The sequence below is a fragment of the Nicotiana tabacum genome, chromosome 4, assembly GCF_000715075.1.
Source record: "Nicotiana tabacum cultivar K326 chromosome 4, ASM71507v2, whole genome shotgun sequence".
NCBI classification, from domain to species: domain Eukaryota; kingdom Viridiplantae; phylum Streptophyta; class Magnoliopsida; order Solanales; family Solanaceae; genus Nicotiana; species Nicotiana tabacum.
Window position 1 is genome coordinate 66,817,410 of NC_134083.1, and position 13,036 is coordinate 66,830,445.

A 13,036-nucleotide genomic window follows, 5' to 3' on the forward strand; every position below is an offset into this window, starting at 1 on the left:
TAACTGGGATTGTTACACAAATAACCATCCCTTTTTACTTTTTTTAGTCGGTATATATAGATTAAATATTGATTATACACATATTATATATGAATTATATATATATATATTATACATCCACCGACTATTTTTAGTTTAAAAGATGAGGTGAGCGGCTATTTGAGTTAATTCTTCTTTTTAAAATCCCGACAGAAATCCGATGAAATTGAAAATACTTTCTAAAATATATGGGGTTAAAAGGTCTGAACCATTTTTGCTTTTACATTTTTTTCTAACTAGATCTTCCATTTCTGGAGACTGATGAATGATGAACATTGATCTACTAGTCACTTCTATCCTTCCAGTTAGTTAGCAGGTTCCAGTATTTCAAAAAAGTAAATATCAAGTATATTCAAAATATTGAAGCTTCAAAGAAAAAATATCATAAAGCAAAAATGAGGTTTTGAACTTCAAAAGAAAAGAAGAGCTATAGAAGTCCCATATTTGCATAACACAATTAATTGGGTATTTTTCTTTATTTATTGAAAATTTTGATAGCCGGTACATTAACTTAAACAATAGCAATTAGCAATTAATTGTGAAAATCGTGGAGAAAATAGACAGTTAATATTTAGTATGCTAAATGTCAAATAATAATTTAGACACATAAATCAAATAGCATGTAACAATTATTGCAGGAATTCAAGAATTAATATTGGACAAAGAATATGAAAAAAACAATTAATAACTATATAGTAAGTGAAGCCAGTCATTTAGTAAGGATGTTTCTGGAATTTGCACTAAGTTGTTGTTTTACTGTACCACGTTGTGTCAAACAAATACCTTTGCCTTCAGTTTTACAGCAGTTCTGTTCTTCTCAAGTCTTCTTCATACATTTTTTCTTTTGGTTGCTTAGATTCTTCTTCTTCTTTCTTTGCTTAGATCTTTGGGGTTTTTTTTTTTTTTTTTTTTTGTGTTTTTGGTGGATTTCACCGATGACTTTCCGGTTTTCTATCGAAAGAGGGAGAGAAAACGATATCTTCTTTGTCTTTCCTTAATTGTTTTTGTCATACGTGTATTTCAAAGTAAATTTCCAGGTTTCGTCTATTTTGATTTTCACTGTGTTGTTCTCTGTGCTGCATTTTTTAGCTACACCTTGAGATAAATAGTGGTTGAAACTTGCTAAATTAGTATCTGTTTTTCTTTTTTGAAAATAAAATCTAGGATATCTTGAACTTTTGGGTAATTTTTTATTGGATTTTCTATATGCACGTCAATAATTTTGTCTGATTTGCTCGTGCATATATTTTTTTCCTCACCGTCAACCAATTTTACTTACATAACTTACGGTAGGCTAGGAACACGTGTTTTAGCCACATTCTGCACTCTAATAAATATACTTTGAGCGTGTTTAAGCTTAAATAATAGTGATTTGTACTTATTACGTGTTTTATGCTTTGTAGGAGATGATTCCGAGTTAAAAAGATAAATTTGAGCTAAATAGAATAATATGGAATTTTGAAATCTGAGTAAAAGCAAAGGAATTAAACCGGGATCGTGTCAGGGGCTCGTGGACCGGGATTGCATACGAAAGTTGGAAGAAAGCACAAGGGTTATGACATTTCTACTAATGCTTCGCACCATGCGTAGCACACTGCGACGCATCAGTGCAAATGTGCGTAAGAAATTTGAGAAGTTATAGAAACTTGTAGTTTTTGGGTCTGACATAAAAATACACTAATGCTAGGCATATTGCGTGGCATAGTACGTAGCATCAGTACAAAATTTTGTCACACAAGCTAAGTTTAGAGAGTTTACAACCGAGCAAATTGCACTAATGCTAGCATCCTGCGTGGCATAGTGCGACACATGAAATGTAAAAAGTTTGTAGGTTTTTCCACTTCGGTCAAAGAGGGTAATTTCATCCGGGTTCGTTCCTACTTGGTATAAATACACTAGAAACACATTTTTTAGGGGACTTTTGATTTTCGAACCTTTGGAAAATTATTGGAGGCTACAAGACACGGGATTCCATCATCTTTCCATCAATTCAAGATGAGAGTTTGGATTGTAAAGTTAGAATGATGCTTTCTTATTCTTTAATTATAATTTGATTACTTCCTCCATGATCATGGAGTAATTTCCCTTAGGGTTTGACAAATATAGTATTTTGATAAATATTTGTGGATTTAAACTCTAATTCCTGCTTGAATTCGTTTATGGAGTTTTGAATTGTTGCAGTTTTATTCATCCATTTATTTAATCGACAGAGGAATATCTTGATGATTATCTTTGCATTATTTTCTTTGATTCAATTCATTAATTCTCTTAAGTAATCGAAAGAGCTTGTTGAATTGTTTATTGAATCAAGTTAGGAGAATATCCGAGAGACGTTTTCCTTAGGAATAGTCCATTAACGCATGCTTGCATACTTCACAGTGCTTATATTAGTTCACCTCGTAGAGTTAAGATTTAATCGAGAGAGGAGTCTTGACAACAAGTTTGAACTAATTATCGAGTGAACTCGTGAGAATCTTTAGAACATTAGAGTGAATTAAACTAGAGCTGAATCCCAAATAGCTATCTTGCACCTATCATGTCAAACCATTATTAGTTACATTGATAAGAAACCAACTCCGCGAATCTCCAATTCTTTGCTATTAATTGTCAATTGCTTTATTTTAGTAGTTAAATGTAGTTCATAATTCTTTAACTCAATTGTTGATCATCCTGAAAAGCAACTAACCCAGAAATTACTCGAATATTGTTTAAATCCAATTCCTGTGGAAACGATATTTTACTATATTATCTTTGATTAGCGAGCATCAATTTTGTGTTGTGTTTTGCGCTCGTCAAATTTTAGCACCGTTACCGGGGATTGGCAATCAATAGTGTTAAAATTAGTTTTTGGTGCTAATTCAGAAATTAATTTAATTTAATTTAATTTTTCTTTTGTATTCTTCACGGGTTTCCTCTTCCATGTGCTGACAACAAATTGACTTCTTTGGTGTATGACTAGATATTCTTCAAAGGAATTGATTCCATACAATCCAGAAGTGGAAAAGAGTCTGCGACAGTTGAAGAAAGAGAAAGAACTCACCGAAAAAGTTTTGGGGCAACCTTCAACCCCAGAACACATGGCTAAAAATGGTGAGGACGAAGTAGAATTAGCTACAAGAGAGGCAGCACAACCGAGGCAAGAAGCTGCACAGATAGCAGCCGAGGCAGCAGAGCTGCTGATGAGACTGTCAACGATGATGGATGTCAAAGATTCAATCTGAATCGACCCTAGATTGAAGATTAGTTCGAGAATGCAATACTCATGCCTGGTAGAGCATTGGGTGATTATGCCAGACCAGTCTACAATCAAGGACTGTCCAGTGTCAGACCTCCACCAGCGGCATCGAATAATTTTGAGTTGAAGCAAGGCTTGCTTCAAACTATCCAGAACAACTGTATATTTAGAGGAAAGATGAATGAAGATCCTAACACTCACTTGATGGATTTTGAGAAAATCATGAACACCTTCCAGTACAACGGAGTATCAAAAGATGCAATATATTTAAGGGTATTCCCCTTCTTATTTGTAACGACCCAGCCGGTCATTTTGAGTATTACAACCCCGTTTTCCCATTTACTTCTCAAATTGTACTTTACAGTTGTTGTGTGAATTGCTGGGGTAATTGGTTCGGGTCCAGTGAGGTTTTTGAAGGAATTAGCATACTTAGTTCCAAGGTTTAAAGCTTAAGTTAAAATAGTGACCGGATGCAGACTTATGTGTAAATGACCTCGGATTCAAATTTTGATGATTCCAATAGCTCCGTATGGTGATTTTGGACTTAGGAGTGTGTCCTAAAAATTATTTGGAGGTCCGTAGTGGAATTTGGCTTGAATTGTCGAAAGTTGAATTTTTGGAAAGTTCGATCGGGGGTTTGACTTTTTGATATCGGGATCGGAATCCGATTCTGAAAATTTGAATAGGTCTGTAGTGTGAAATGTGACTTGTGTGCAAAATTTGCGGTCAATCGGACGTGATTTGATAGGTTTCGGCGTCGTTTGTAGAATTTGGAAATTTATTAGGCTTGAATCCATGTGTAGTTCGTATTTTTGAGATTGTTAGGTATAATTTGAGGCCTCGAGTAGGTCCGTGTTATGTTATGGAACTTGCTGGTATGTTCGGACGAGGACCCGAGGGCCTCGGGTGAGTTACGGATGGTTAACGGATTGATTTTTGAATTTGGAAGACTGCTAGAACTGAAGCCTTATGGTGTAATCGCACCTGCGGAAAAGTAGTCGCAGGTGCGAGCCCGCAAGTGCGAGCAGGGGTGCGCTGAAGCGAGATGCGCATGTGCGGAAGATGCTTCGCAGGTGCGCAATCGCACATGCACAAGAAGGAGCGCAGATGCAAGCAGAGGGCTGTGAGGCATTGGTCGCAGGTGCAAGGAAAAATTCAGCACCTGCGTGAGCACAGATGCGGACGGATGCGCGCAGAAGCGGAAACTGGGCAGGCGAGTGGAGTCCGCAAATGTAACATTTTGCTCGCACAAGCGAATGCGCATGTGCACAAATCTTGTCCGCAGATGCGGAAATCGCTGGGGCAAAACCTTAAATTCGAGGGTTCAACATTTTCACCCATTTTCGGGTGTTGGAACTCGGGTTGGGCGATTTTGGAGAGGAAATTTTCCATGCAACTTGGGGTAAGTATTCTTAACTCCCTTGTGATTATATTCCATGAATTAATCTTTATTTTTGGTGTAAGATTATTGATCTTCAAGAGAAATAGAAGGAAATTTCTATAATGTCACAAAACAAAAATTTCAAGTTTGAATACCGATTTGGAGTCGGATTTGAGTGAAATTAGTATGGTTGAACTTGTAATTGGATGGGTTATCGTATTTTGTGAGTTTCATCGAATTTTGAGACATAGGCCCCACAGGTAATTTTTGGGGCGTAATTTCGGATTTTATGGAAAATATTAGCGTTTTGATATGGAATTAATTATTATAAATTGTGTGGACTGAGTCAAATTATTGTGAATATATTCGAGCCGTTTGGAAGTTGTACGCGCAGAATGGAATTTCTGGAGTATTGCTTAGCTTGCTCGACATTGGATTTGACTTTTCGAGGTAAGTAACTCTTCTAATCTTGGAGTTGAGGGTATGAACCCTGAATATATGTATTTTGTGAATTGTGGGGAGGTGACGCACATTCTAGGTGACGGGCGTGTGGGCGTGCATTATAGAAATTGTGACATAATTGTTTCTGTGGAATTTGTAGTTAAATAATCTTGGCATTTCCATGCAGTTTTATGAGTTAAAGATATTGAGCTGAAAAACATATTAAAAATCATGTTGAGGCTATGTGCCAGTATTATTGGGACTCCCAGAGGTCATATTGCTGTGAATTATTTGTTTTAAATTGAAAATTCATACTTAGTCATATTCATTTCATTATATATCATATCTCAGTCTGTGTTGTTATTTATTGATACATCATATCATCATTTTTGAGCTATTTTTCATGACATTGTGAGCCTGAGAGATTGATGACTGAGTGAGGCCGATGGCCTGATTTGTGAGGATATTTATGGGATCGGGATGCACACCGCAACATGTTTGATAGCGGCTGAGGACCTAAGTGATTTATGCCATGATTTGGCTTGATATAGCGCTTGTGCTGAAGGATCCCCTCCGGAGTATGTACGCATCCCCCAGTGAGAGCAAGTACCTACTAAGTGCGAATGCCGAGTGCTGAGTGACTGGGAGGCATGAGTGATTGTGAGGTATGCTCGAGTGGCAAGAGTAATTGTGAGGTATGGCCGAGTGGCAAGAGTGATTGTGAGGTATGCCCGAATGGCAAGAGTGACTGTGAGGTTTGACCGAGGGGTTGTATATGAGTGATGTTCTTCCCGAGGGGCTATTTATGATGAGGGGCTATTTATGATTTTATCACTGAGTTGCATCGCATTGGTATGCACACATGACATACAAGCATAGAGATGTATTTTTTTTCTCATATTGTACAATATCACATCATTCATGATTTCTCACACATTTTGACAGATGGGCATAATGATGCATTTGTTTTACACGGGTTATCCGGAAGGAAAATGAAACATATTATTTATTATTTAAAAGATTTTTGGATAAATTTATTGTTTTCAAACTATTTATTTTATTGGAAACTTCGGCAAACGATTTGGGTTTTCACTGATGTATTTGAAAGAAAGAACTACTATTTTTGAAATCATTATTTGGATGAGTATTTTATCCTAGAGTTACTTCTGGTATTATTTGTTTTATGTTGTTATGGATTGTTGTGGACTATTGGTTTTGGACTCGACCTTGGTGGAAGCTCGTCACTACTTTCAACCTACGGCTAGGTTTATTACTTACTCAGTACATGGGGTCGGTTGTACTGATACTACACTTCTGCACATTGTATGTAAATGTTGGCTACTGTTGTTGCTGTGCCTGATGGTTGCGGGATTTGAAGATGTACCTGCATTCCTATTATAGCTGCCTCTTGTTCAGGGTAACCTTAGATTTATAAAAGTTCTGTTTATATATTATTCAAACAGACTATGTATTTATTTTATTTTCGCTTTGTATACTCTATTCTTAGAAGCTCATGATTTGTACTACCAGTTCTTAGGGATTGTATAAGATCAGAATCTTTATTCACTTAAATTGCTTTAATAATTATCATTGAAATTGGTTAGTTGGTAATTGGCTTACCTAATGGGATGGGTTAGGTGCCATCACGACTAGTTGGATTTTGGGTCGTGACAAGGTGGTATCAGAGCTCTAAGTTCATAGGTTCTACAAGTCATGAGCAAGTGTCTAGTAGAGTCTTGCGGATTGGTATGATGACGTCCATACTTATCTTCGAGAGGCTACAAGGCATTTAGGATATATATATACTTCCCATCTTTCTTTCCTTATCGTGCGAGATTGATTTAGCTTGAAATATAACTCTTTAAATTCTTTCCACGTATTCGTATGCGCACATAAGCGCTCGGTATCAGTTGTGCATCGTTGACTTGTGATTCTATGAATGAGGTTCGAGGTGAGTATTCCGTATTTTGGTGATGGGCCAGTCTGGAGAACTTGAGGCCATGGTTAGACCATAGCTTGAGCTCGGTAGCTTCAGTTGTGACCTGTACAATTGGACTCATATGCCCGGTAATGACCCTACAGTGGAATTTGTGACTCGATGAGCTGTGAAATGGCTTTGTGATGAGTATGATGTAACTGTGGGATATGTTAAAATGATTTTAATGTGACAAGAAGTGTTTCCTTAAAATGTAAAAGAAGGCCATTGGGTGCTTGATTTTCGTTTTGATGTGACGTACAGTCTCGAGTGTGAATGTTTTGAAGGATCTTTCATGATTGTTAAATTTTGGGACAAATTAAATTCTCATGTCTGGTTAGTGAGTTTGGACTCAGATAGACTAAGTGATTGCATAGTAATTATGACTGCGAAAGGGTATATCAAGATACCAATTTGAGGTTAAGCAGGTAGGTTATTTCCTACGGAGTAATCCACATAGGTGTATTCCTTATGATGTGAGTGTAGAGTTTCTTTTCTACCAGTGGGGCATATGTGTGGAGATTTGAATTTGAATCTGGCTGAAAAAGTTGACTTGAGTGTCAAGAGAATGATTACGAGCTTAGCGGATGATTTGGGGTATTATTATGGTTGGTGTTGCATGAGTTTGAGAAGAAGTTTTGTTGAACTGACTATGGCATTATGACAGTAATAAAGTATTGGTATTGTGAGTTATGGAATGTTTTAATCTATGGCTTTGAGCCAAGTGAGGGAGCCTACTATTGATAATTCAATTTCATGATTATATGTAAAGATTTAGTTTTGGGCTGAGGCATACTGGTGGGTTAGTTATGACTTGCAAAAGTTGAGATCGATGATGGCTCGAATAAGGAAATTCCTGGATACGGGTTATATTGCACTTATGAGTATATGAAAATCGTGGGATGAGTGAGTTATTATTTGTGAATGATGTAGTATGCACGAAGTATGAATTTGATAGGTAGTATTAAAGTAGAGTTACTTCTTTGAGCTCTGTTGTGCTAATGGGGCACGTGTCTTTTGGCCCATCTGGGCAGTGCAATTAGATTTGAGCAAAGTGGGTGACTCCCGAGAAAATTTTAGTGGGTTTGAGAATTATATACAACAATTGAGAATATTTCCGGACTTGTGTATGGATACAATCCGAGATTTGCTTTTGATGGTGCATGGACATGCGGAAATTCTATATGACTATGGATTCTACATTTTTGTATGAGAAAGGTAAGAAGAACAATTTCAAATTCACATAAGGTATTCTCAGAGTGAGTGTTATAGTTATAGTATTTTTGAAGGTGCTTAAGAAGAATACAATTGCTTATGTGCCGTAGGGCGTTGTGGTTCTATGCGAAGGTTTGTAGGGTAAGTTGTGATTAAAGATCATGGTATTTTAGCAAGAAGAAGTATCAATCTGAAGACAAATTCGGAAGGGACTCGGAGAAAATAGGACAACTGGGTAGTAGGTCGGATCAGTATAATAATGGATAAGATCGGTTCCTTGGGTGCATATGATATGGGGGTTTTCTACAGGTGCTTTGTGGCAATACACCTGGACTTGGCGACTTGCGTGGCTTGATCGAGTTAGAGGAATTTAGTTTTAAAGGCTTGATTATGTGCAAATGTATTCCAAAGTATTCTTGATGGTTTCTACCGGTGTGGAGAACATGTTGTGTATTGTGATTTCCTCCTGGAAAGAAGCAAGAGAAAGGTTTCTAACTAAAATGGTATGTAAATTATTGGTGACTCAAAGTTGATAATAAGATTATTGTGCTTTACACATGATGACAAGATAGATGTTATGTGTTGTACGAAAGCTAGATTTTCATGTACAAGGTGGCAGTACAGTCTTGAAGAGAAGGTAACGAATGTTGGACAACATGGACGGTTTTAAATAACTAGATGAATACTATTACTACTTGGTGTTGTATGAGAAAGGTGCGGACTTCAGAAGGTGCATTGTATTTTGACTTACGGATGTATAAATTAATATTGCGGTACTCACATAGTTGATAGACTGCTGATATTCAAATTTTGTCAAGTGGTACGGAAGAACTTTTAAAGTATTTCTCGTGGGATTATCGTGTATGAGAGAGGTGTTAGGCATTCGGGCAGTGCAGATGGAATAAAATATGGTGATTCATGTGTTCTATAGATTTGGAGATTTGGAGTTCCCAGGAGCAGATAGTTTCATGGTTGTGGATTATGAAGTTGTGGCCGGAGCTAGCCAGATGATAGAATGTATTGTGATTCAGTCATTATGGATTTTCGGAGGGATTTTTATCTATTTGTGGGTAACCCGAGTTGATTTGGGGGTCCATTGTTAGGCCCAATTAAGATATGTATTCTACACCGAGCCGGAATGGTTGGCTCCATACTGCTATTGTTGAGGGATGTGTCATTCGATTGACGTTGAACTTATTCGTGTTTTGAAATGATCTGTGAGTTACTCCTTTATGCTACAAGGAGTTATGATTCATTGGTTATGTGCACAGATGGTGCGGTTCTATTTGAGCTTTATAGCAAAATTTAAGCGTGATGAGTATTTGGGTATTGCATGATCGATTGCGTAATGGTTATGTTCTTTCAGGTTTTGTGTGGTATTTTTTTGTCATTTGCCTCTCTATGGTTATTAATTTTGAGCGGGGTAGCTTGAGGTATATATTATGGACCAGCGTTTGGATGGGGTCACGCATTGCAGCAGAGTTATGTTAAGGTATGAACCTTGTGGTAAAATCAGGTGGTGGTTCTACGGTGTATGATGAATTTTCAGCATTTCGTTGCGGCGATACTTGTTAATCTAGCGGGGCAGTTCTCTCATTTGAGTCATTTTCCATGACTGGGTACATTTGAATTGTTGCGTATTGGTGCACGGAGGGCACGGGATGTGGCTCTGAGTTATATTGGTGCGACATGTCTATGGAACAGTTGTGTTTAGTAATATAAGGTCATTGGACCTAGAATGGGTAGTATCAGGTTTGATTTAGGTATATTCGGGAGTATAATATTAAGAGTCGACTCAGAAAGTGATTATAGTTCTAGTTGGGGCAAGAGAGCTCCATGACTTGTTGATCTGGTAAGTGGTCATGAAATTTTGTGTGTTTCTTTTATTATCAACAGTGTACGAAGGTTTTGGGATGAGATTTGGTTCTGTACGGGTTTAATACTAATATGCGGTTGGTTTTGGAGTAGTCACTGCAATCAGGAATGGCGCTACGAGCATGCGAGTTGTGTAATATGTTGGTTGATTATATCCATGGTTATAGTTATAGCTCGATGCAACTTGTTCGGACTTATACGGTGTGTAAATGTAAGATTTGTGTCTTGAAAGAAATTTTAAAGGTTGGAAATTAAACTCCAAGGTTTATGGGCTAAGGTTAAATTAATGATTTTCAGTTGCATTGTGTAGTCAAGCCTTATGTGGGATAGGGTGACGTGGGTTCACCCCCGGGTACGTGTGTGGTAAGATGGAACAGTGATTTGATGGCTTGGAAACAACTCTTGGCACGTTCGAGGACGAGCGTATGCTTAAGTGGGGGAGAATGTAACGACCCGACCGGTTGTTTTGAGTATTATAACCCCGTTTCTCCATTTATTTCTCAAATTGTACTTTACAGTTGTTGTGTGAATTTCCGGGGTAATTGGTTCGGGTCCAGTGAGGTTTCTGAAGGAATTGGAACACTTAGTTCCAAGGTTTAAAGCTTAAGTTAAAATAGTGACCGGATGTGGACTTATGTGTAAACGACCTCGGATTCAAATTTTGATAATTCCAATAGCTCCGTATGGTGATTTTGGACTTAGGAGCATGTCCGGAAAATTATTTGGAGGTCCATAGTGGAATTTGGCTTGAATTGTCGAAAGTTGAGTTTTTGGGAAGTTCGACCGGGGATTTGACTTTTTGATATCGGGGTCGGAATCTGATTCCGGAAATTTGAATAGGTGTGTAGTGTGAAATGTGACTTGTATGCAAAATTTGAGGTCAATCGGACGTGATTTGATAGGTTACAGCGTCGTTTGTAGAATTTGAAAATTTATCAGGCTTGAATCCGTGTGTAGTTCGTATTTTTGAGGTTGTTAGGTATGATTTGAGGCCTCGAGTAGGTCTGTGTTATGTTATGGAACTTGTTGGTATGTTCGGACGGGGACCCGAGGGCCTCAGGTGAGTGTCGGATGGTTAACAGATTGATTTGTGAATTTCGAAGACTGCTCGAACTGAAGCCTTCTAGTGTAATCGCATCTGCAGAAAAGTAGTCGCAGGTGCGAGCAGGGGTGCATTGAAGCGAGGAGCGCATGTGAGGAAGATGCTTCGCAGGTGCACAATCGCACATGCGCGAGAAGGAGCATAGATGCGGGTAGAGGGCTGTGAGGCATTGGTCACAGGTGCGAGGGAAAATTCCACACCTGTGTGAGCGTAGATGCGGACGGATGCGCGCAGAAGTGGAAACTAGGCAGGCGAGTGGAGTCCGCAAATGTGACGTTTTGCTCGCACAAGCGAATGCGCAGGTGTGCAAATCTTGTCCGCAGATGCGAGGGTTCAACATTTTCACCCATTTTCAGATTTTGGAGCTCGGGTTGGGCGATTTTGGAGAGGAAATTTTTCACGTAACTTGGGGTAAGTGTTCTTAACTCCCTTATTATTATATTCCATGAATTAATCTTTATTTTTTGTGTAAGATTATTGAATCTTCAAGAGAAATAGAAGGAAATTTCTATAATGTCACAAAACAAATATTTCAAGTTTGAATACTGATTTAGAGTCGGATTTGAGTGAAATTAGTATGATTGAACTTGTAATTGGATGGGTTGTCGTATTTTGTGAGTTTCGTCGAATTTCGAGACGTGCGCCCCACAGGTAATTTTTGGGGTGTAATTTTAAATTTTATGGAAAATATTAGCGTTTTGGTATGGAATTAATTCTTATAAATTGTGTGGACTGAGTCAAATTATTGTGACTAGATTCGAGCCGTTTGGAAGTTGATACGCGCATAATGGAATTTCTGGAGCATTGCTTAGCTTGCTCGATATTAGATTTGACTTGTTCGAGGTAAGTAACTCTTCTAATCTTAGAGTTGAGAGTATGAACCCTGAATATATGTATTTTATGAATTATGGGGAGGTGACGCACATGCTAGGTGATGGGCGTGCACTATAGCAATTTATGAGTTAAAGATATTGAGCTGAAAAACATATTAAAAATCATGTTGAGGCTATGTGCCAGTATTATTGGGACCCCCAGAGGTCATATTGCTGTGAATTATTTGTTTTAAATTGAAAATTCATACTCAGTCATATTCATTTCATTGTATATCATATCTCAGTCTGTGTTGTTATTTATTGATACATCATATCATCATTTTTGGGCTATTTTTCATGACATTGTGAGCTTGAGAGATTGATGAGATTGATGACTGAGTGAGGCCGAGGGCCTGATTTGTGAGGATATTTATGGGATCGGGCTGCACACCGTAACATGTTTGATATCGGCCAAGTGCCTGAGTGATTCATGCCATGATTTGTCTTGATATAGCGCTTGGGCTGAAGGAGCCCCTCTGGAGTATGTACACACCCCCAGTGAGCGCAGGTACCTACTAAGTGCGAGTGCCGAGTGATGAGTGACTGGGAGACATGAGTGATTGTGAGGTATGCTCGAGTGGCAAGAGTGATTGTGAGGTATGCCCGAGTGGGAAGAGTGACTGTGAGGTTTGCCCGAGGGGCTGTATATGAGTGATGTTCTGCCTGAGGGGCTGTTTATGATTTTATCACTGAGTTGCATCGCATTAGCATGCACACATGACATAAAGGCATAGAGATGTATTTTTTTCCTCATACTGTACACCATCACATCATTCATGATTTCTCACACATTTTGACAGATGGGCATAGTGATGCATTTGTTTTACACAGGTTATCCGAAAGGAAAATGAAACATATTATTTATTATTGAAAAGATTTTTGGAGAAATTTATTGTTTTCA